At 35.7% G+C, this 23,501-nt stretch overlaps 1 protein-coding gene across 1 annotated transcript in view; it reads right to left on the bottom strand.

Moving 5' to 3' along the window:
• Window positions 1-23,501, bottom strand: part of LOC116176168 (protein tincar-like) — a 92,789-nt gene that overhangs the window by 49,495 nt on the left and 19,793 nt on the right. The gene's annotated exons all lie outside the window — the stretch shown is intronic.

Below are 23,501 nucleotides of genomic sequence, written 5' to 3'. Positions count from 1 at the left end.
ATTTTTTTTCTAATAACTGTGTATACCTACATAAAGGGGGTAGAATTATAGCACTCAAATACCTGTTAACTAAAATATGAATAGGTAATTAACATAAGGTTGAATAAAGTAAGGGTGATTTGCAAAGGATTTGACATCCAAAGGAAATAAATCCTATATTCACAATGATTTAATGACTTCTATAATTTCAGACATGACATATGGAAAATCCACCTTAACTCTTGTATTACAAAAGATGGTAGTATATAATCTAATTTAAATGACATTTTTGATTGACTGAGTTGTTAGCTTCATTTCTTCCTAACAGAACGTTTGATGGCTCGTTTGGTCATTGGTGGTGTAATTGTTTTGAAACTTTTTATGTTCCTACTTGTTATATTTTGGCGCGAATATGAACTTTGATTTTTGGTTAACGATTCTACGGCCTTTTTTTAACTTTCGGATCAATACTTGGCTTGAACACGAATTTTGAGTTTGGTGTAAACCCGTGTGAAAAAATAGTTTTGAGTATTGAAGAAGATCGGTTTCACGTGGTGCTGGTAAGTTTTGTATTATTTTTTAATTAGGTAGTTAGATTTACTTAAAAAAAAGAATTTTGTGCACGATTTTCTAAGATTATAAATATTACAATCCTAATAGACGAAGAGTTTGTTTTATTGTAAATCAAACACAATATTTCACCTTTCGTAAATACAAAAATCTGAAAATCAAACTGACAACAGCAAAAAAGGAACTCCTTATGGCATCAGTAATAAAAACGTGTCTGTATTGTCATTTTTATACATAATAGTAGAACACAAAGTATATAGTAAATTCATTGTCTTTTTAAGGTCTAAATTTTTGGTAAATGGTCAACGTTCAACATTTTTTGATCTCAAGTGGATACTTTGGACATTTTAAAACTTTTATGGCATTTGCACATTTTTTACAAAAATTCTCAAATTTAAGGCTGATCCGACGGGCTGAATTTGGAACGAGTACAAGAGTACCGTAGCAGACTAATTGCTACTTAACTAATAAATATATAAGCAAACTTTTTTTTATATTTTAAAGAAATGGGATGTTTCGAATTAGATTTTTTTAGATTATTTTAATTATGATTTGATACTTCAGCAAACTTCATCAATGTTGGTGTTTTTCAACACAAATTTACATCAAATCTGGACCAATTTTCAAATGTAAGTCTAAAGAAAGAATCATCCTTTGTTTGTACATTGATGCCAAAAACCTTTCAATGCATCCATAAATGGCTGAGTAATTAGACTCCTTTGTAAACGCAATTTGTTGTAAAATGTATTGTAAACATACGGTTGACGTTGAACCGTTGAATCAGCCTTTAACAGGTGAGAGACGATTGAATATGAACAATTTCGAGTTGTCAGTCTCGCCGTATTGAGTTCCAAATATCGTAATTTTTGCAAATATTTATTTAATTAATTTAAACCAACCTATTACTTCCGAGTGTTAATAAATGTTATGGGGCGAATGCTACGGGGGCGAATTTGTCGGGGCGAATATTCCGGGGGCGAATTTGTTGGGGGCGAATACTGCGGGGGCGAATTTACTTGGGGCGAATATTCCGGGGGCGAATGTACTTGAGGGCGAATATTCCGGGGGCGAATTTACTTGGGGGCGAATATTCCGGGGGCGAATTTTCGGGGGCGAATTTACCGGGGCGAGTCTTCCGGGGCGAATTTACCGCACACCATAGAAAGCTTTTGACACGCTAACATTAAATCTATCACTGATCGACACTAACGTTTCTCCTTTGGCAAGGTACCAGAGAGTGATTAGGATTTCTTTCTTTAGAGGTATTATTTCAAACCCTCCTCTGTATTTTTTTACTGTTAATTCTTTTCCAATTGCAGTGGTCAATTTGAAATATGTTGACTTTATCATTCGAAAATGAATAAAAAAATCGGTATCAAGATAGTTTGTTATCCATTCCTCATAACAAAGTGGCATACGAAAATGGCATTTCCTTTGCTTTTGCAATACAATAAATTTGGTCCACTCAGGAACGGCTTTTAATAGAAAATGCATTACTATGTGCACACTTGTGGTCAAAGTATCATCTATACAAAACTCTTCTAATAATGCATTCATCCACATACTATTATTACTTAATATCGACATAGCCTATGTCACATAGGTACAAGTAAAAATTACAACAAAAACACAGAAACAAAACAAGGTTATGTTATGCCTAACTTTCGATTTTCAGGTGATCTTACTTCCATACAACCAATTACGTCATTAACGGTGATGTAATAGGTAACTTCCAGCATACTGGTACATACTCAGGTACACGTAAGTTACCTCGCAAGAAATCACTTTTTGTAGGGAGCAAATCTTGAGGTAGCATGTTCTGCCGTTTCTATAATCTCTGGCGGAGTGCAATCCATGTCGCTATCAGTTTCAGTCATTTTATTGTATACACAATTAATATTGTTATATTTTGTATTGAAATAAAAAACTTATCATACAGTTTTTTAATTAAAATTAATTGCAATTAACTTTTTCAAATTTTGAATTCAAAATGACAGATAATAGTGCAATGGGTCTGAAGTAGATGGCGTTACGCGCGACGGCGGGTTGTATACGTATTAAAATTACGTTCACCGAATATGTAAATTACGTTACACATGGTTTAAATAAAAATAGCGAGCGTAAATCATTTTCAATACATGTACATACGTATAGGTAACATCATTATTTGCATTGAATATGCAAAAATATTTGATTTGTATGTATAGAAATATCTTACAACCTGCAATGTAAAACGATGTCAATGTGACATATCTCCGTGATTGTAATTTTTTAATTGGCCAACTTTCAAGGTCAATTTCTTTTTGGTACTAGGACCAAAAGTATCCACTTTTTGTACAGTTGCCATGGTGAAAGCGATTAATCCGCAAAACGTCAATTTTAGGTACCGAACACTGTCACAAAATAGCGTCTTATTCAGGTGGTTGGAGAAAAAAATAATTTGTCAAAACTGTAAATGAGACAACTTCCTACATTCGCTCAAATTATGTTTCCCCATAATTCCCCTAAACAAACGATCGTTTTACATTGGATATGCAGTCGCTTCTAATTTTGTCTAGTTAATTACTTGCGATTTCGATTTGTTGTGGTAGAAAGCTGCGCGTAACATCTTTGTTACATCGTTTATAGGCACTTTGTATGTGCATTTTTGGTCGGCTTATATCGGTGGAACTACTGAAAAAATTTCTGTTCCTTGTCGGATAATACGGTACTTGCTTGTACACACAGTATTTAATAAACTTTAAGGGTACTTACATATCCGAATTTTGGAGAACCTTTAAGATCCTTTATGAGCTTTATAAGTGCTGAAAAGCAATATGTTTTGATGAAGTTATATCAAAGTTATAAGAAAGCAAGCAGAATGAACATTGCTATGCGTGTATGAATATTATTTAAATGTCCTTCTTTTGAATCAAAGAAGAAATGAAAGAAAATATCTAATTAAAACTAGTAAAAATGCGTAAGCTAATTATTGATAAGCATGTGTGAGCGCATTTTTTTACTTACTTTTATGCATTACTAGGAAATTAACTATTTCATTTACTCACAACCCAAGTTGATTTTTTTTTCATTTAACCGTAAGAAAGCTAAGAGGGAATTAGAAGTGGTTAGAAATGCATTTTTATTTCAGATGTGAATAGAATAAATAGGTACTGCTGGATTTACCTATGTATATTTGGGATGAGAAAATGAAGCGGGTCATTGTAATTTAAATGAAAACGAGGAGAGTTGTTAAATACGTCTACTCGTGACCGATGTTAAATGACAAAAAGCTAGGACCAGCACGAGTTAAGTATTTAAACTGTTCCGTGTTGTAAGGGATTTGGTCAACAAGAGCAATACATATAAATATGAGTCAAAATAGTGGCCATAGACCATTCATCAGACGATCGCACGCGGTGTCGAGCCTACGCCAGTTGTTGTCGCAAGGCGTATCTGGCAAACCTTGAGCCAATCGATCCATTGAGCGGGCCTCGAAGAAAGAAGTCAAGAGCAAACAATCGCCTATATCAAACAAAGTTGAAAATGTTCACGGGGGAGCACCGTAACGAGAAGCCACCCCCACCAGTCTGTGTCTGTGCGTGCGTTTCGAACCATATTCAAGTCCCGAGGGCCGAACCAAACCAATCGACATTGAAGAATCCACGAAAACCCATCAGGTTACTAAAGGTATTTATGAACGTTGTAGTTAATCGCGTCGTAGTATACCACCTTTCGTAGATTTTGGCTCGTTTTAGAACATGTGATTTGGTATTTAACAAACTAAAGTGATCCGTCCTTAACAAACTAAAGTGGGTATCTAAATTTTAACATAATATAGCGATCTATCTAAATTAATATTTCTAAACGAGCGTTGCAAGACCTTTCCTAAATATTAATATGGCTCAACTTCGTAAACGGACGATATTTATTTGACACAGTTTAGATGCAATAAATTTTCGTAACTTGTGACCTATTGTATAAACAAAAAAATGCTTGGGCCCGATCCATTATATATCTAGGAGGAAATTAATAAAATGGACTTCTAACTTGTAAAGAAAGCGTTCGGGAGGTCGGTAAAGAAAAACTCTTTGGTAGAGTAACTTACGAAGCAAAAAAGGTGTAATGCGCGCCTAGGCTAAGCATTAAAATTGCGCCCCTTCGTAAATTACCTGAATATAAAACCAGATACGAGGAATCGCATGCGATTTTCAGTAAACGAATTTTTTGAGCACCGATCCAACCCAATTAAATCAGTTCGCATTCGAAAGCACGACTTTTAATCCGGCTCATATTGAACAGTACTGATCCTTGAACTCGTACAAATCGATTGGCGACGGTTTGATATCGCTGTCTTTTTTCATTCTCGAGTTGGACAAGGAACAGACGGACAAGACCATCGTATAAGGGAATTTTTTTTCTTTCGAAAAATTCTCCTAAAAAGCAGATTGTAGGACTAAGTAAAATTTCAGAGGCATAAGTTTTTCCGAACACCCCCCGGGGCTGGCGAGTTGAGAAACTTGGATTCACCATTTCATATCACTCCTTCACATAGAAAAAATAAAATCCGACAATTAATGCAAGGTGCAACCTCACAAAACTGGTCTATTACGATTTCTAGTTCTCAACCCACGCAGATGAATATACAGGACACAGGACAAACCCTTTCGATCATACTAAGGTAATTAAAAATGTTGAAATAAAACTAAGATAGAACGAATGAATTATTGAAGAGTGAAACAATATCTCCAAAATTTTAGAAAAAAAAAAGTAATTTAGGTTAAATTAGGAAAAAACCCTGCAATAAAAAAACAATAGTGCGGTGCAAAAAAAACAAAGAAATGGACATGAATTCCTAAAACTAATGCACCTAAACCGCCTCTACATAACGTATAGGCGGATTTAGAAAAGGAGAAAAGTTTAAATGCAATCATTAGACAAATTTTAACTAGTATAACGAAGCACCCATTTTCGGCTGTGAGATCTACCAGCTTTAATGACCACCTGGTACATGAACGCACAGTATCGAAACGAAAGAAATTTGGGGTACTCCGTTACGAGAAGCTGTAGCTTCTGGACCTATGTAGTTCTTTACTAGGAGAAGGTAAATGTAATTGCTTTGATTTCTAGCGTCGTATTTTAGCCGCCGATAAGGAAACCAGCTGCCGAACATAATTGTTAAGTTTCTGCCGTAGATATTGGTAAATCTTGTAGCATCCGACAGCCCTCGACATGGGTAAGAATTAATATTTTAGGATTTCAGCTCCTTTACTTAATTATTAACCCATTTTAGTTTACCAATGTTAAGTAAAAACGAGCATTAAAGCTGCAAGAGCGTGCAGTTTATTTAGACCTTTTGCGATTGGCCCGAAATTCAAACATGTGTTGCAGCAAACCTCGTCTGATTCGATTGAGTCTCATTTCAAATGAAGCGCGCTTAATTGACATGAATTTCAAGATTATTCCTCGATTTTTAGGATATCACGTCAGGAACCTTGTAATTAAATTTAACGCCAAGATCGTTGCATCACCGCCGACGTTTGATCAGAAGAAAGTTTGTAAATATTCTCGTAGCGTCTGAAGAATTTGTATCTCTCAAATGGAAAATAAAGCCAGTGTTCTTGGAGGAACGGTGTGAAACTACCTGCAGCACCTAAACTTTGTATGCAGTCGTTATGATTTTAAAAAAATTCAACAATTTGGCATTGAAAATCACATGGTAGTTCATATGGAGTCCTTTTTAAGGAAAGGTGCAACAATCCATCGACTAAGATTCTCTGATAACTAGCACCATTGGGAAATATTTTATTAGCCAATATGTATTTTTCTAAATAACTTGTTCTACAAGTACAAAATGGTGTATTCGCAGGGGCAGATTGCAATTACTTCAATACTCGCATAATAGGTTGCTATGCGCAATGACGAAAATAGACAAGGTGTATTAAAATACTAACAAGACCGGAACTTAAAATAGAATTCGAGTGAGTAATGAGCTTCACTAAAAATAGTTTGTTTCACAAACCTCACCCTCAATGAATCAAAGCATTTGTTATCGCTATTTAACTTCGTCAATTGACGAGTGCCAATTTAGGACCACACTTACATTAAGGCAGTGCATGATCCTCCCCTTTTCAGTACTCGTAGTTGAGATATATTTAGTGCTTACGTTGATAAATAGGTAGTGCTATTTTGCTTTGACGGGAGCCTTATATCTTCTCATTTATTTCCTTCCCACTTTTACAACTCCATGGAGAGATCAGAACCCTTCTTCACAAGATGTTCCGTCAGTATCCAAACCTTCACTTGAAGGTATCTCGAACAGTTGTATTTTCCTCAAATCCTTTTCAAGTTTCACTGTGTGCTACCCCGTAATTTCCTTCAAAGTATCTTTCAAATTCGTTTCCCAATTGGTTCTCAAACCCCTCGTTCTCCTCTATAGTTTTTGGAAGTTCATTTCCATCAAATTCCTCTCAAGGTTCAAGTGCTCCTCAGATTATCTTCACGTTTACTGTCTTAGTTAAAATTTCCAATTTTTTCTTAAACTAGGCTCATCCAGAGTTCCTCTAATTCCCTTCAAGTACCCATGCAATTTTTCTTAATCCCTCTCAAGCTTCTTTCAAGTTTCTATGAAATTCATTTCAGGCTGTTTACAAGTTCTTAGTATGTTTCCTTTACCTTTGCCTCAAGTTGTGCTCAAGTTACACTCGAATTTCTCTTATGCGTCCCTCATCAGAGTTTTTCTCAATTTACTCTGCAGTTCATTTCAAGATCTGCTCCATTTCCTTGCAAGTTTACTCAAATTCCTACACTACTTTTTCATGATTTCAAAATTCAAGATTCCCCCACGTTCAGTTGAAGTAACTGTTAAGTTCTCATTTAGAAGGACTACAGCCCTCCTCTAGCAGAATAAATGCGAATAATCCGGAAACTGTGAATTTTCCGTACATACTTCCCCAACAAGGACAGAAAAGTTCCGCTAATGTTTTAAGTAAAAATCTGGTGGGAGAGAAGATCCTTATTAGAACATTAGAACAGAACCTATGCAACTAAATAAACCCCTATGGGCCCTAGGCCAGGCACTATTGTGTCCAATGTATAAACCGCCACTAGTCTCATATCAGTCGATTTGATTTTGTAAACTCAACAAAGTATTAGTTGTGATTTTGTAAATAGAATAGAAGCTCTCATATGATACGTACTAGTAAAGACTTAATTAAAACCTAAGTTCCCTTTTCAAGTTGATCATATGAAATATCCATAAAAGCTCAAAAATTACCGAATGTGTATGTTAAAACGTTCAAAAGGTTGAAAATATACTATGGAAGGATTTTTAATGTTTCAACTCAGTTTAATTGAGTTCCAATTATCCTAATTATTAGGGTCCAAAATGTCAATTGGTCGTGACTTAACTTCCAACTTGTGCACGTTGACATAAATCGAATTCCAATTTCAAAAGCAAAACTCTACACTCATTTTAAATCGCACGACTCTTTAAATTGCACCGTTATGTGCCAAATTAAGTTCGCTTATACACGTCATTAAAATGTACGCGCGACTTTTCATGAAATGCGTAGCATTCTTTTTGTTATACATACTCGTCGTGCAATTAAAACGTAATGATACACACGTCTGCTGCCTTTGGGGGTAGATCAAACGTTAGATCGTCAAATTTTTGTGCTACATTTTAGTGCTCACGCAACCTGCTGTAAACGCATGCCAGAATCTAGTTATTAAACTTTAAACGTAATTAACTCAGGTAGCAATTAATACCAATTTAGGTTTAGTTTTACCTATAAGCTTTGTGCTGCCAAATGAGACCTCGCTTTAATGGAAATGCGGCATGCCTTCTAACAATTTGGGAAAATATAATTAATAGATGCGATAAAGACATCTACCCGGATTCGAACCAGGGATCATTAGTACTGCAGTCCACGCAACTACGCCCCACAGGTCGGTAAAAAACTGTTAAGTTTTACCTTGTAACGAAACACTCATTTTCAGATGTGATATCTACCAGCATTGATGATCACCCGGTACATGACTGCACGGTATCGAGACGTGATATAAATTTGATATCATTACGAGAAAGACTAGCTTCTGGACCTATGTATTTCTTTACTGGAATAACGTAGAAGTAATTGCTTTGAGTCAGATGCTGTAACTAATTTGCCGTTTGTAACCGTTCCCGTAGGGATAATTATCCTTGCAGCATCTTATGCATCTTATACGCAGAGTTGGTGACAGAGTTCGTCCCAAAGGAGTCGAAAAATCCATCAAGCATTTCCATATCCAAATATCTTCGTGTTCGTGTATAATTTTAATTATTGTACTTCCAGATACTCCAGGTTCTTTTGCATGCACTTGGATCAGATAGCAGTAAATCTTCAACAAGTTTTATGATTTTCTCAGTTCTTGCTTCAATCGCGCTTTGTGATCTTGGGTCGTCCTGAATCGAATCTCGATCCATCGAAATTCTTTTGACCTACACTTTATTTGAAAATAAGATTAGATGGGTTGCGCCTGGGTTATTACACTAGCAGAAATTATTTGACGCTTTTAAGTACCTAGATAATGCATTTTGATATTTTTCCTGCATACTAATAGTAAAGGGATTATTTGACCAATTCGATTTTGTATATCTACGAAGTTCTCCAAGTGGCCAACTGCAGAAACAGACTTTAAAAAATCTTTCTCCGCTCTCGAGTTATCGTGTTAACGGGCGGGCAGACATAAAGCTTGATTTCATAAAGCTTTCCAAGCTTCCGCTTATTAATAAAAGCACGTTGTAAGTCAAAATGAAACTAACCATATTGCAAGTAGGTTAAGTTGCGAAACACTTTCAACCCGTTGGCCCATACGGCTTTTAGATTACCATCATCTGCTAAGATCACGTAATTTATCTCGATATTGATTGGAAAAGTTTCCTCTTCCCAATTTGTCTTAAACCGGGAAGTTTTAAAACGGCTAATCTATCACCAGGAGCCTTCAATGATCGATTTAAACAAATCGTACCATTCCCATAAATGCCAGCGACATTACCAAGAGACGGAGTCGCTTTCTTATGCTAATCGGGTTTGCTTCCATTGTATTGCATCGCTACAATTGCTTTATTGTACCGAGCTTTGTATGCGAACAGCATACATTACAGCAAAATAAAGCCGACGCCACCGCCTTCATTATTTTGTTAAAAAAGGAAGCGAACTTTTTTCATAGTATCCATTCTCGCGCATTATTCCGGAAAGTTTCAACGGCGCGAACCCCTTCGTCGAAACCGCGGAATTCTCGTTCTTTGCGGTTTTACACCGACGAGCCAGCCCTCTAATGAAATTGGAAAGTTTAGAAAACGTAAGAATTCGAAAGCCGTTTAAATTTTAATACGGAGCATATGTCAAAAACAGATTCTAATGTTTCAGTGGCGTAATATGCTAAGTTTGCAATAAATTCTAATAACGGCTTTTCCCTGCAGCTTTAAAGTTGACTTCGTCTCGCGTTCGATATAAATTTATGATACTTTTTTGTGATAGCTCAGCTATTTACCATTTGCAAGAAAAACGGGGAATGATAGATGATTTACATTTACGTGTTTCAGCAGTGAAATTGATGATCATAATTATGTAAAAATTTCCAAAAATATATCATCAAAACGTAATTATGAAATTCAGAGCACGTATCAAAGAAGAAAATTTACGGGGAGAAGATTAGACACTGCAATCATTTCATTAATTTACTACCCCCAGAAACCTTTACGTTTTAGAAACCATTCAAAAGTACTTAAAAAATTAAATAGAAAATCGTATTTCGTTTGATCACTTGAAAGGTACTGTAGCACTGTTTGACATGCGAGACTCATTAGTTGAAAAGAGGGTGATCAAGGTTTGTGATTCCGCTTTCACTTTGCGATTTAGTTTTCAAAAAGTACTATCAATTCGAACAAAAATGTGTACCCACCTAAACTCTGGTAAACTAAATGTTTTGACAGAAATTTAACGTCTGATTTTTATAACGAGGGGGGGGGGCAATTTTTAGGCAAAAATAATCTTTGCAACTATACCCCTGCGCTAAGTGTTGCAACTCCCCACATCTTTGTAACGGGACGAGGCGTCAAATACTAATTTAGAAATAGTTTTCATTATTTACACAGCCGTTTGTATTTTTGTAAAAAAAAGCCGAAGCTTACAGGATGTATCATGGAGCATTTTTAATGAGTGATAGGGTTGGGAAACGCTAATTTAAAGTAGGTATAGCGCTTTCGGCTGAAGTCAAGCGATGTACTCGGTCTACCTATTTCTTACTTACTTAAAAGAAACAAAAAAAATGTTTTTAAGAACTAAACATAATTAGAAATACGGTATGAGTGGTAATTTGTAAGTAGATTGAAAGTAATCAACTTGACTAGTCTCCCTAAAAATTCGCATTTTATTTGCCGGTGGCAAATATCTTCCTTATTTCATCATGAACATGTACTCTTCGGTGCATATTTAGATTTGTCACGAAATTTCGCTTCTAATGAAGCCCATCTCATTTAAGTCTTGATACAAAAACCTTCGCTAGCTTAGAAAAACCAAGTCTGTCCATAAGAGCCCATGTTAAAATGCTATATTTTACTGTAAAATATCTCAGAAACGGCACATAGAAACTCTTTTTTTCTTTTGACCATTGGAAAGTGCGTCTCTCAGAGAATATGTGACCAAATTTTCATCAACTTCTCTAACTACTTTAAATAAAGTACGAATTAATCGTATCCGGTCGTTGGTAAAAGGCTGCGCAGCTTGGAAAAACATGCCAATTTTGCTAATGTGTCTGGGGTACTAGTTGGTTGTAAGAGAGAAAAAATTAATTAACTTAACTTAATTATCGCTTTGGGCCGTCATAGAGCTCAGGTATGTACCAGAAAGGTAAATTATTGCAATTTTAAGTATAAGTTAGATTTATCGACGTGTGGAAGCGGCTTTAGTTTAGTTTGTAACTTCAATACCAGGCGACGGAGGCAGAAATAATGTAAATGGATTGTGTGTGCGCATTTCCAACTAAGAGACTGTTGGTTTCGGTGAGAAACAATTTTGAATTGTTGTAGCACGACGCCTGGTTTTAGGTATGGGTTAGTAGTTTTATTAATGGTATCTGGTTTTACTGGGATTTATTTAATAAACGATTTTTAAATTCGTACGTTTGCATCATCACCCACGCTCGAGTACCTGTGCAGGTAGGAGCCATAGACGTTTTGAGGCAGGTCAATTCAAGAAAACTCAGTGCTGAAGTGTTGTCCCAGTTCAAATATATATTTTATTTTTGATAGTTTGTTTTCAAACTATAAATCGTTTGATTGTGATGATAATGTTTATCGCTTCTAAAAATTTCAATAAATACATTTCACTGTTTCCCAGTGTTGCATTTTTTTATGAAAGTCGGTATACAGGGTGGAAATTTCTTATGAAACACTGAATGTATCTTCATAACCACCCTAAATACTCTTGCATCCTCCATTCTCCAGAGATTTTCCAGAGTCCATGTCCATGGAAAAGATTTAAAAGGTTATTCTGATCTTTTAAAAGCCATGGGGCGAAGTTGTTGAACCCATTGAGTTAGCCATACACATATAAAAAATCGATACATATCAATAAAATTAATTGAACCCTGATACGAAATTGACATTTTGACATTGACATAAAAGCAAAATAAGAATGCCAATAAACCACCATAATATATATCATTGTGGTTTATGAGTATTTTTATTTTACTTTTTAACTTCAACAGCCACAGTAGTTCTAGTGTTTCCAGTAATATAAGCAACGTTCAGTTTTTTTACAACGAAGGGTCCGTTACATGCGTTATTTGTGATCCATATACATCAAAACGTACTAGAACTTTCATTTAAATTGATCCATGTGTGTCTGTAAGTTATATTCTCTTCAGGAGAGGTTCGCCTACCCGAGTGCATTTCTACTGTCTTCAAACTTTGACATATGCCTGGCGTCGCCGCCTCTCCCAGGATTTAGTCAACTGTCGTGAGGATGCGCCCCTGGTAGACACTATCAGGGACGTTTCTCCACTGCCATCGCGCTGGGCCGCGACATATGCGCGATTAAAATTTAAATCATTCGCATGTAGCATCATAGGTAGAGGGCGCTAAAGAAAAGCAGTCAAAAATTTTAAAAATCTTGGCTGGGTAGATTTTCATGTAGATTCCGAAAATATAATAAAATATAGGGTGTTGTATTTAAAATAAGAAAGTTGTAAAACCGGAAATGAAACGATCATGATAATATTTTCTTTAGATAGATCATGAATAACTATGGTGGGATGCAAATTTTCAAATTTCAATTATTAATGAGGGGTCTGAATACTTTTGGGTTTGCGTGAAACAACCTGTATACATGTAATCAACCATTATACGTGAATGGAGAATTGAACAATTCTCAATCCACCCACCATATGCAAATTGCTTCGGGAGTACCAAGCAACAATTTTTTTATAGGACACTCGGCCACAATGGTTAATAGATTTTTTAAAAATGAAGGCAAACGACGCATAGCCATAAGCCATTGTACGTCTATTAAACAGTGTTTGTTGTGGAATTTGAAATTTGTTGTTTCTTATATGCCGAAATTTTGATTTATAACCCAATTTCGTTGGGTAAACGACAAAACACTGTTTCTACAAAAATTGAATAAATGAATATTATTTTTAAAAAACAAAAGTAATAATTGTAACATTTCAAAAGATCTTTTTGGCACAAGTTTTTTGGTTTTAGAGTCTACACCTCGACGTGGACTAATCTGAACGTACAAGATATTGTTACTATCAAATCACTTTGCCCGACCATCCCCAAATTTTAAATTGCAATGTAGCACTTGTGACGCATCACTGGCAAACATCTAAAACGGTTATTAACGAAAACATCCGCAGAAGATTTTAGAGCTGCCAATAGTGACGCCTGTATGATCAGTTCAAAGGATATTCACAACACGCCGATGTCTCAGAATATTTGATACCTCGTGATAATTTATCGGGTTTATTGTGTCCGGGTATGGTATCAATCAAAAACACTTTTTAGGCGTTTCCTAAAAAAAGTGCCAGAAAAGGGAATTGTGATCGTAAATGATGTTACGCTCACTTTAAGCCAACACAACACAACCCGGTAAGCTCAGGCCAAGTGGTACAATTCTATTGTATCGAAACGTTATATAAAAGAAACGTCGAAAATAAAAAAAAATACTCCTCTGGTTGTAACGGCCTCTTGAGCTCAGAAGGGCGCTTTTCTGTCACGGCTAACAACACAAACACACAAGAGGGATAGCGGCACATAAATATTGCGGTAGCACTGTAACGTCTAATACTAGGGTAAATCATATACTAAAACCCCAATTAATACTCAATAAGAATCAATAATCTTCACATACCTCACACTAATTACATGCAAATATTCAGGTAGACAATAAGTCAAGTGAAAGTAGTGGCGTAATGAACGGACAACTGTACGCAAAACCAAATTGAAGAAGGGATAGAATTGGTAGCGTCACGGAAAACATCTGCACGACCTCTGGCGGCGAAACAAAGAACTATTGCTATAACAAACCATCGAAATAACTTACATATAAACTAAGCAGGATTATAATAGTATATTAAGATACAAGTGTATAATCAAGTCTTTAAACCACGCGCAACGAGTTTAAGGGCACGACGCAAAGCGGAGTGCCTTTAACGTTGCAAGTGCTTTAAAGACCAATTATACACGTGTATCTTATAGTATTTTTTTATTATACCTGCAGTGTAATTTAAAAATAGGAAATACAATGAAATCATATTGACGTTATACTCGAATACATGTCTAATTAAGTGGGCTGGGTTTTCGTAATTTCACGATTGCCATGGAAATGTCACTTGACGTTTGCTTATAAAAATCATCGTCTTTGGAATAAAACGATTTGCGTTGAAAAAGATAGTACACCGCCCATTAAATCGCTTGTTGTAAAATCTAAACAAACGTTGGTAGGTGTAAAATCCCAATCCAGTAAAGCCTATTATAAAGAATATGAAAAGTTGTTTCCATGGATGAATAGGAAGTTACTTACGAATAAAGTCTTAAATGCATCGATAATGCTGGCATATATGAAGGAAATGTCAAAGGTATTTAAATCTTCTATCTTTTGGTGCATTCATTCAAAACTTCAAACATTGCTGCGACTAAAAACTGGAACAGGTTTGGAAGCATACCCTATAAATTACGCGCGTTTGTGAAAGCTTCAACCAAAGGATAGGTACAAGCCAAAGCAATGTTCTGCATTTACAGAAAGCGGCCTAAGAGGATTTTTTATTTCAACCCCAGATGACAGTTTCAAAAGTCATACTTGAAGTATCATTACCTAGCAACTTTAAAGCACGTGTGTTTTAAAGGCCTTTTTTCGCACGCATTTGAGTGTTTTAAACGGAGATTGTGATTCAGATATAATAAAAAAGGAATACCTAGACGGCGGCGTGAGAATAGGTACTAAATATAATTTTGAACTTTAAATTAAGGTCTACCTAACCGTATCAATTTATTTATTTATTAATATTTCTTATTTCTATAAGAACCACTTAGTGAATTTTGCATCAAAGGGTGTGTGAAAATTTGAGCAATGTCCCTATTCGCATCCAAGTTTACATTTTCCCACCAAAGCTTTATCAGGTTTAATTTCCAAAGCTACTTGCCCCGCCATGATCTTGTAAACGGGACACTCCTCCCTCCTGACGTTATGTTCGTGAAATTTCCCATTCGCTTTAAAATTTAAGCAATAGATGACCTTTGATTAGCCGTCGCTAAAGGTATGTCCCTTTTCGGGCATTTTCTGGATGCTGGAAGCCTTATATGTAATTTTGAATCTCACCTATTCCAAAAAATATATAAATGTATACTTTTGCCCTTGCGCACCTAATAGTTTATTTTCGAAGACTGCCATAGCACTCTTTTGCCAATATTGGGGTCCGTTCTGTAAAAAAGCGAATTCGTAAAAATGCGCAAACTGTTAGCGAAGAAAATGAAAGACAAGAATTATATAACATTTTGAATTTTCATTTTCATTTATAATCGTGAAAATTTTGAAATTGTTTCTTTTTTCAATTACTCCTACAAGCTTTAAAATGGCAATTACTTATTTTAGCGTCGATCCACACTCACAAGACGTAAACGGTCTTTTTCAAATTTTGTATCCACCAAAAAACATTTTATTCTGTAATGTAATTGTTTGCATCAGCCTCTTTATTTGACTTTAATTTGCATTTTTCAGTGGTTGGGTGTCTTCCCCTTGTTTGTCTTCATTGTTAGAGGGTTTAGTTAGTTGCGCACTGAATGTTTTTCAAAGTTTCAATATTGTGGTTTTTCTAAAAGATGGAAACATATCCCAACTTAGAAATGATTGTACCAGAGAACAATCAGACAACTATTATGTTCGTAGTTAAAAGATTGCTCATATTAGTTATAATGGTTCATGTTGTTTTCTTTGTTATCAATTTACTACCCCGTGTGTCAGTATATCTAAAGCACGTCTTTAAGAAAATAGACACCAGTCCGGCGTATCTAAGTCAAAAACCAACAACACAAAGGTATCCTTGTAAACGTTTGATTCCCCAAAATGTATTCATCATATTTTATGGGCATTTTCAACTCATCCTTCGTCGATGGAGTATTCCCTATATGCATTATGCAACAACATAAATTCTCTTAAGTTTCTGGTCTCTAGATTTCAATATTCATGAAGTGCATTGCAGCAGCAAATAGTAATTTTACGTCTACGTGTTCTTGAAAGCATGTAGCGCATAGACAAGAGTTTCCCCTGAAAACATCCGGAGATTAGGAATGTAAAATAAATGGGGTATCACTCCAAATAAAAATGACTGTCAAGCAACCCCATCGAAAGAGGGTCCCTTTTTTAAGTTAGGGCTACTAATTTTCTATGTATCCATGCCGACAATCTCATTTTTTGTTTACAGCGCATCTAGCGTCGAAACCTAAAATATTAATGAAAGATTACCATATTGCATGTCGAAGAAAAAGTTTCTCAACTCCATCACTGACAGGGTCAACAAGAGTTTGCAAACACTCAACCGGCACAAAAAGCACTCATGAAGTACACTTGTAAATCCAACCACCTGTACAAGGCGCACAAATAATCCCTTTTGCTTCTGCACTTAACGAAGAACGGATGTTTAATAAAGTTCGATGAACGTCTTCGTTAATGATCCTGTACGGAGGCGTACCGGCTACTGATCTTAATAGACGCCAGGCGGTCTACGACGCGTTTCATTCAGCGTCGCACGCGTCTTCGGTACACAGTTTTGATAGTTTCAGTAGTAATGGCCTGCGCGTTTGAAGGGATCGATTATTGTCGGCATTCTTAAACGCTTCGGACCGATTCAAACATAATTTTTTTTGTGTAGAATAATTACCCGACGACATTGTTCGATACGGGCGAAGATGATGTACTGTTCAAAAAACGCCCACTTTCAGTAATTAGAAAATCAGGGATGTTTTTTCCAATTGTAATTAGCGGAGTGGAAGAACCTCCCTTGCCCACCAAGTTGTTAATTAATTCAACCAAATAACCGATAATCAACTCGCTAATGGTATTAGCTTACATAACATTAAAGATGTAACTCGATACGCACGCGAAATTTGGGGAACGCTCTCACGCTGCACAACTACAAAGCGAATTATCGTTATTTGATCAGAAGTATGAAGGTTGCAAGTTGTTCGGAGGTTCGCCTAATAACCCAAAAATACGATCTCGAATAGCGTTTCGGGTTTACTTACCAGTTACCTACAGCAGTAAGTAGGTATTTTATTTCATCATGTCGTTTTCTTGTGTCTTAAGGGTTTTTCTGCAGTTCCAATAATATTTTTATTCAATGGATCATGGATCACTTCAATAAATAAACATACAAAAGGGTTCTAAGCACCGAAAAGTGGTAAAAACTTAAGGATATTTTAAAAAAACTAATCCATAAATTAATGCCAATATTTTTGGTAATACTACAAATTAATTCGCATTATGGCATTTTTGAAACCTTTTTAATGCGAGTGTTGTACTTCAAGGGCAGATTTCACTTCCTCAGACGTTCACTAAGTACTAGAGGTGAATCACAATCCTCTGGAAGGAATTAAAATTATAAACCTTATTTTGCTGGCCGCACCAACCCCTTTGGGTAACCGTTGCTGAATACCAATGTTGTTTGTGATAGTTATAATAAGCGCAAACACGTGTTCCTTTTTCAGTTTTAAGTATGCAATTTTTTCTTTCTTTTCCTCATGCTCTTAGAATTTTTCATCTGTGACAGGGATGGGAATTTCCTTAAACCAATTTTGGGCATTCTATCGGCTACTCCGAATTAGGTTTTCCTGCAGTTTTCCTAATTCATAAGGTAAATACCGGTCGATCCCATATTTGAAATGGAAACTAGTTTTTCTAAGGAAAACAATATCTGCGTTAACGTTTTCGAATAGTTCATGATTGAATACACAGAATTTGGTTATGCGCTAACTAACAGAAATAGAAACTTACGTTCGAGAGAATAGTAGAAAGAAATGGTGAGTTTTGAACTTGTAAAGGAAGCGTTCGGGTGGATAGTCAAAGATATCCGTTGACAGAGTAAATATGGAGGAATGTGTAACTTACTTAGTAATTTGGTCGAATAATGCATGGAGCATTACTAAAAATATACACAAAGTGCGAACTCACTTTCGGAATACCTGATTCACTCCAAGGTAAATTCTCTTCAATTAACGTTAATTAATTGAATTAGAGATATTATATTGGCATATAGCCTTTATAATCATAATATAAATGTTCGCGATGGGGCCTGATTCAGGGACAGATATAATTAACTGTAGACGTTGCAATATCACGTTGCACTTTATTGGGATTAATTAAAATTTAGCCGTTCGCAATTATGCACCCAGGATCATTGAATGTAAGTAGCCAAACATGAAAACTGCTAATGTATTTTATATTAAATTTAACCATTTTTCTTGATTCTCTTGTAACTAACTTTATTTGAATTTTATTGTTTATTGATTGACAGTGATAGTGACGCCAGAAAAGATCATCGACTTTGGTTCTCTGAATCACGAAACATTTTACTGCAACTGTTTGTGTGGGCAAAAATGAGCCTACAAATGCAGGACGGTACCTCCCACAATACCAGTCCCCATTCCCGTAGACTTTCGGTTTTGGCAACACTAGACCTTAATCACTAGACGTAATTACATTTTGAAACTTGTTGGGTGGTTGATAATTATTTTGGTACTTCCGGAACGAATTTGACTCCCTTAAACGACCACTAAGTGAATGTCATTTTAATCGTAATTTTATAGAAAGAAATAAGATTCAAAACATTACCTATTCAGCTGAAAAATGAATGTTTTGTACTTCAAAGGGCAAATTTCACTCCCTCAGACGATTATTAAGTGAACTTTAACCATTTTTGTAACACTAAAGCTTAATCCCAATGTTCTAGAAGGAATTAAAGTTTGAAATATTTTTTGAACAGGTGGTAAAAGAATTTTTGTACTTCAAGGGTGGATTTCCCCCCTTAAACAATCCCAAAGTATCAAATTTTTCAGGTAATACCGGAGCATTACAATTTGAAACATTTTTGGCTAGTAGAGATGTATCTTGATTCTACTGCAAACAATTTCTTTTTTCAAATTTGGACTTTTAACATTGAAATAATTTTAAGATTCTCTTATTTAATTTGGCGAACGCCTGCGGGCGAGGTAATTTGTTCAAACAAGCTTTGCAAGGTTCTCTTTCTTCTCTTTTGATTAGTTTTGATTGTGTCATTGGCAATCAATTAGGTAATGTGTTTATCCGAACCCATTCTGCGACCAGCATACAGTTTTTATATCCGATTTTTCTTCTAGTGTCTAAACATTGTGCCAGGTGATAATGAAAACGATCGAAGCTTAATGAGGCTCCCAAACTGTTAATTTGAAAACTCAATATTGTGATTTTTCTTTGTTGCAGATGCATGATGGGTACGAGGAGAAATTACAAAATCCTTAGTTTAAAGATTATTTCAAGGAGGATCTTACTTTCTTGAACGATTGCTAAGTGATGCCAAGCTTAATCGCAACCTTTTAGAAGAGACTGAAATTTTAAACCTTTTCTGTACTTTCAGGGTGGAATTCGCTCACTTAGCTAATGACTCAGTGATTTGCCAATTTTTGTAACATTAGAGTTCAACCACAATCTTTTAGAAGGAAATTAGAACTTGCATCTTTTGTGCAGGTGGTAAACGAAATTTGTATCTAATCTAAATCTTAAATAAATTAGAATTTTAAACATTGTTTGTGCGGATGTGTACGAATTTTATAGAAATTGAAGTTTTATGGAGGTTCAAGGATTAGAGCAGGTCAGACATTACATATCATAAAAAAACTACAGAGTGTCGAAATGTAGAGAGTCGATTTCTTAACAAATTATGTGGCTAGTGGAATTTCAAGAGTAAAATTTCAATTTGGTGGAATTGAGTCTTTTCTGCGGCTTTTAATTTCAATAGAGCTTTGCGCTCCTAATAGGTTCCGGATGTCTGGAGGTGGGATGCTGCTGTATGACTAGAACTAAAGCGGATATCTTAATTGACCTACTCCAAACCGCTTAATCAACGTGAGGTCACATCTTAGTGAGAGAAATGCGGAATTGACATGTTTGAGAACTACGTGGAAATTGAAAAAAAAACCCAGTGGCGATTACGGATATTTTGATTTTTATTGGAACAACACCAGTCCCATTAGTTACAAAAGAGAAAAAGCTTTGCAGCGAATTAATTATAGAGTTTCAGTTTCCTCCACGCAAAAAAGTCACGAAATTAAGAGGAAGTAATAAACAATTAACGTGATCGTTATATAATCGCATTTCAGTCGCATAAAGAAGAGGTGTAGCCGCGATCATAGACAAACTAATTAAGCGCGCTAGTATAACGTTCTTTGCCATAAAATTTTGATTTTACATTCTTAAAGAGATCAACCTGTAGGAATTTAAAGCCTTTTAAGAATTGCATGTATTTTACCATTTAGAAACCTACTAGAATTGGATTTGTTATATAACAGAATAAATCAGTTTTTCATTTAAGGTTCACGTGAACATGCGTGTGAAAAATTGTGCCCATAGTTAGATTAAATATTAAGTTCAGGTTAGTTAAAAAAATCGTGGTCACAAAAATTAACTTAGTTAATTCGAAATTAATAGAGAGAATCATAAATGGTACAGACTGTAAAGGGAAATGTAACATGCAATTCTTTCAGGTAGAGGAAATGTGGCAGCATTGTTATTCCAAGACACACATCTAAATAAGGTGAGAAAAAACTCTAACCTCAACAAAACTTAGTATCTAGATACAACAATTGATCTTTTTAACGGAAGTACCGCACTGTAAGTTATAGTGAGCGTTATGAATTAAAAATTGAAACAAATAAACAAATTGACATCTCAAAACGAATACCAATCGAAGGTTAGTACACTCACTAAGCTAGAGCAGTTGTAGAGTTGCAGAAACTATTCGATGGATCAATAAGTCAACAATCCAATGGGGTGCATTTGGAAAACTGCATTCGTTCAGTGTATCTCAATTATTGCATTTATTTTCTGAACATTTCTTTTGCCCTTGTTCGGTCGGGGGGTTAATTGACAAACGATGTTTCCATCGAATACTTGCGATGCAACCTTTAAATCCGAATTAGCGCAACGACGCGTTAGACGTACATGTCAATTATTCACCCCCAAAGCTAAAGGTGAAAGAAGAATCCTACTCTAACATGCACGTGCGCTTGTAATTATTAATGCGTGAGGCGAGAGTTATAGGCTCGAAAAATTCGCTCGCAGTTTTATGGCAAGGAAACGCGGAAAGCTTTAAGGAAACCGCACCTCCAGAGTGCGAAACCTTCCTTATCAGAAAACGTTTCCCTGTCTTTAAAAGAGGGTCTTAGGTAAACATAATAAAAGAAAAACGTATTTAGTAGAAAAGCAGGTCTGAATCACATTACAACGGAATGGGATTATTTTTTTTCTTTGGCATCGCGGAATGAGGTTAGAGGAATAAGACTAAATTAATTTGCGAGGGTGGAAGGCAATTCAACGAATATTAACGGTACTACAAAGGAACTTTAATCTTTTCCACGCAGTCTTTTCTTAGTCTAGTTAAAACCGATCATACTTTTTCCTCGGCCAGTTACTGGCCTTTAATCTATTTTAAACACCGTGTATACAAGGTTTCCCAATGAAAACTTCTAGAACTACGACCAAGAACTATCGCCGCAGAATAACTTCTGAGGTATTAACAAAAGTAAGTTTAAAATTATTTAAAATTTGCGGAGGGTTAAAATTGCAAGAATTATTTTTGCATAAAACGTTACCCCTTGCTATAAAAATGGGGCACTTGATCTCTCGATATTTGCGTTTTCTCAAAATCGTTATTATATGGAAACTGTTCCAATTTGGGAAGGTTTTCCGGGATGGTTTTGGAAATTTTGAATCATATCATAGTTATTCTAAAATATTGTAACGGGAACCCGTTTAGGAGGTTAGTACTGCAATTTTCTAGTAACGCCTCGTCCCAACAGTAGTGCCGAAAATTGGTTTACGACATTAACATAATAATATTGAAAATTAAAGTGAATTTGAGTAGGGAATACTTTTCACAAAACCCCAATTTTAGGTTTTACCAATCCACAAAAGTTACAGATATATGTATGACTGTAACGATATATCGCAATATCTAAATCTTTGATTTGTCCATTTGTCCGGAAAATTACAAATGACCTAACGTATTCTGACCATGAAACAATTCGTGAAAGACATACAAACTACCCTCATCGTATGTAATGAAAACCGCACATAGAATAAGAGTTTTGTTTGTCCATTTGTAGGATTCTGAATTATTCTCCGACATTTCTCGGACGCGCCGCGTAAATCTTACAAAGCGAAATTACCGTACACGAAATATTCCTCAATTCCTCTGATAAAACGCGCTAGCGCTAAGAAACTCTAGAAATACGAACTTTCATGTTTCCGTATTCGTAGAGAGTAATGAAGTAGATGATGCGAAATAATGACACTATATTAGATTTCCTTCAGAAATACGATCCGAGCGAATGTTCTATCTTCGTCGTAAGGGATGTTTACTCGGATGGTTTACTCCCAATCTTTATAGGATTTACGGTAAAAATAACAACCAAAAGAGCTGCGTATTTTTTGCGTTAAAATTACCACAGTGTCGGTGGGATCAATCCCAGCAGCTCTCAGAAATTATTATAAATGGAAATTGACATCTCAAATACCACCTATTTGAATTCAGGGTGGTTTATTTACTTAATTCTCTAAATGAGAGAAAGGATTTTTTTTCCGAAAATATAAATTTGGTACTCATATACTGTTGTTCCATCGATATTATCATCGATTTCAAAAAAACTTTAATTTCATTCGCGCGGAGTTCACTAAAAACCTTCCACAAAATAGTATTTAATTTTTGGGGTACTTCTCATACCCCGAGTTTCTATTAGCGGCACGAGAAAGATAGACCGTGATTCGATCTCTAAAAAAACTTTTGGACACCCAAAGTCGACTATCACTCGAAGACGCGTACCTTAGTTGTTAAATTCCCCTCTAGAAAAAAACAAAATTCCGTCACGAGAAGTTGTGCGCATCTTTACGACGCCAATTTGAAAACAATCGGACCAAAGCTGTAAATGAAAGTAGGAAAAATTGAAAAATCACCACGTTAAAGTGACACGCTTAGGAATGGCGCCCAGATGTCGCTCTAAAGTTGTTAATAAATATCTAATAACTTATTACCCATTTCCCACGGGAACGAGTGAAACGGGCAGCGATGTACGGGAAAAAACGGGATTTCCCAACTGCTAGTAAAAAATAAAACAAAGCTCTCCCAGGATTCTTAGAATTAAAGAAATCAAATTGAATTGTATGGTTCCCGCTTTTATG

The sequence above is a fragment of the Photinus pyralis genome, unplaced genomic scaffold (genome assembly GCF_008802855.1).
Source record: "Photinus pyralis isolate 1611_PpyrPB1 unplaced genomic scaffold, Ppyr1.3 Ppyr1.4_LG7, whole genome shotgun sequence".
Lineage (NCBI taxonomy): Eukaryota > Metazoa > Arthropoda > Insecta > Coleoptera > Lampyridae > Photinus > Photinus pyralis.
This window is presented reverse-complemented; position numbering and strand designations above follow the sequence as displayed.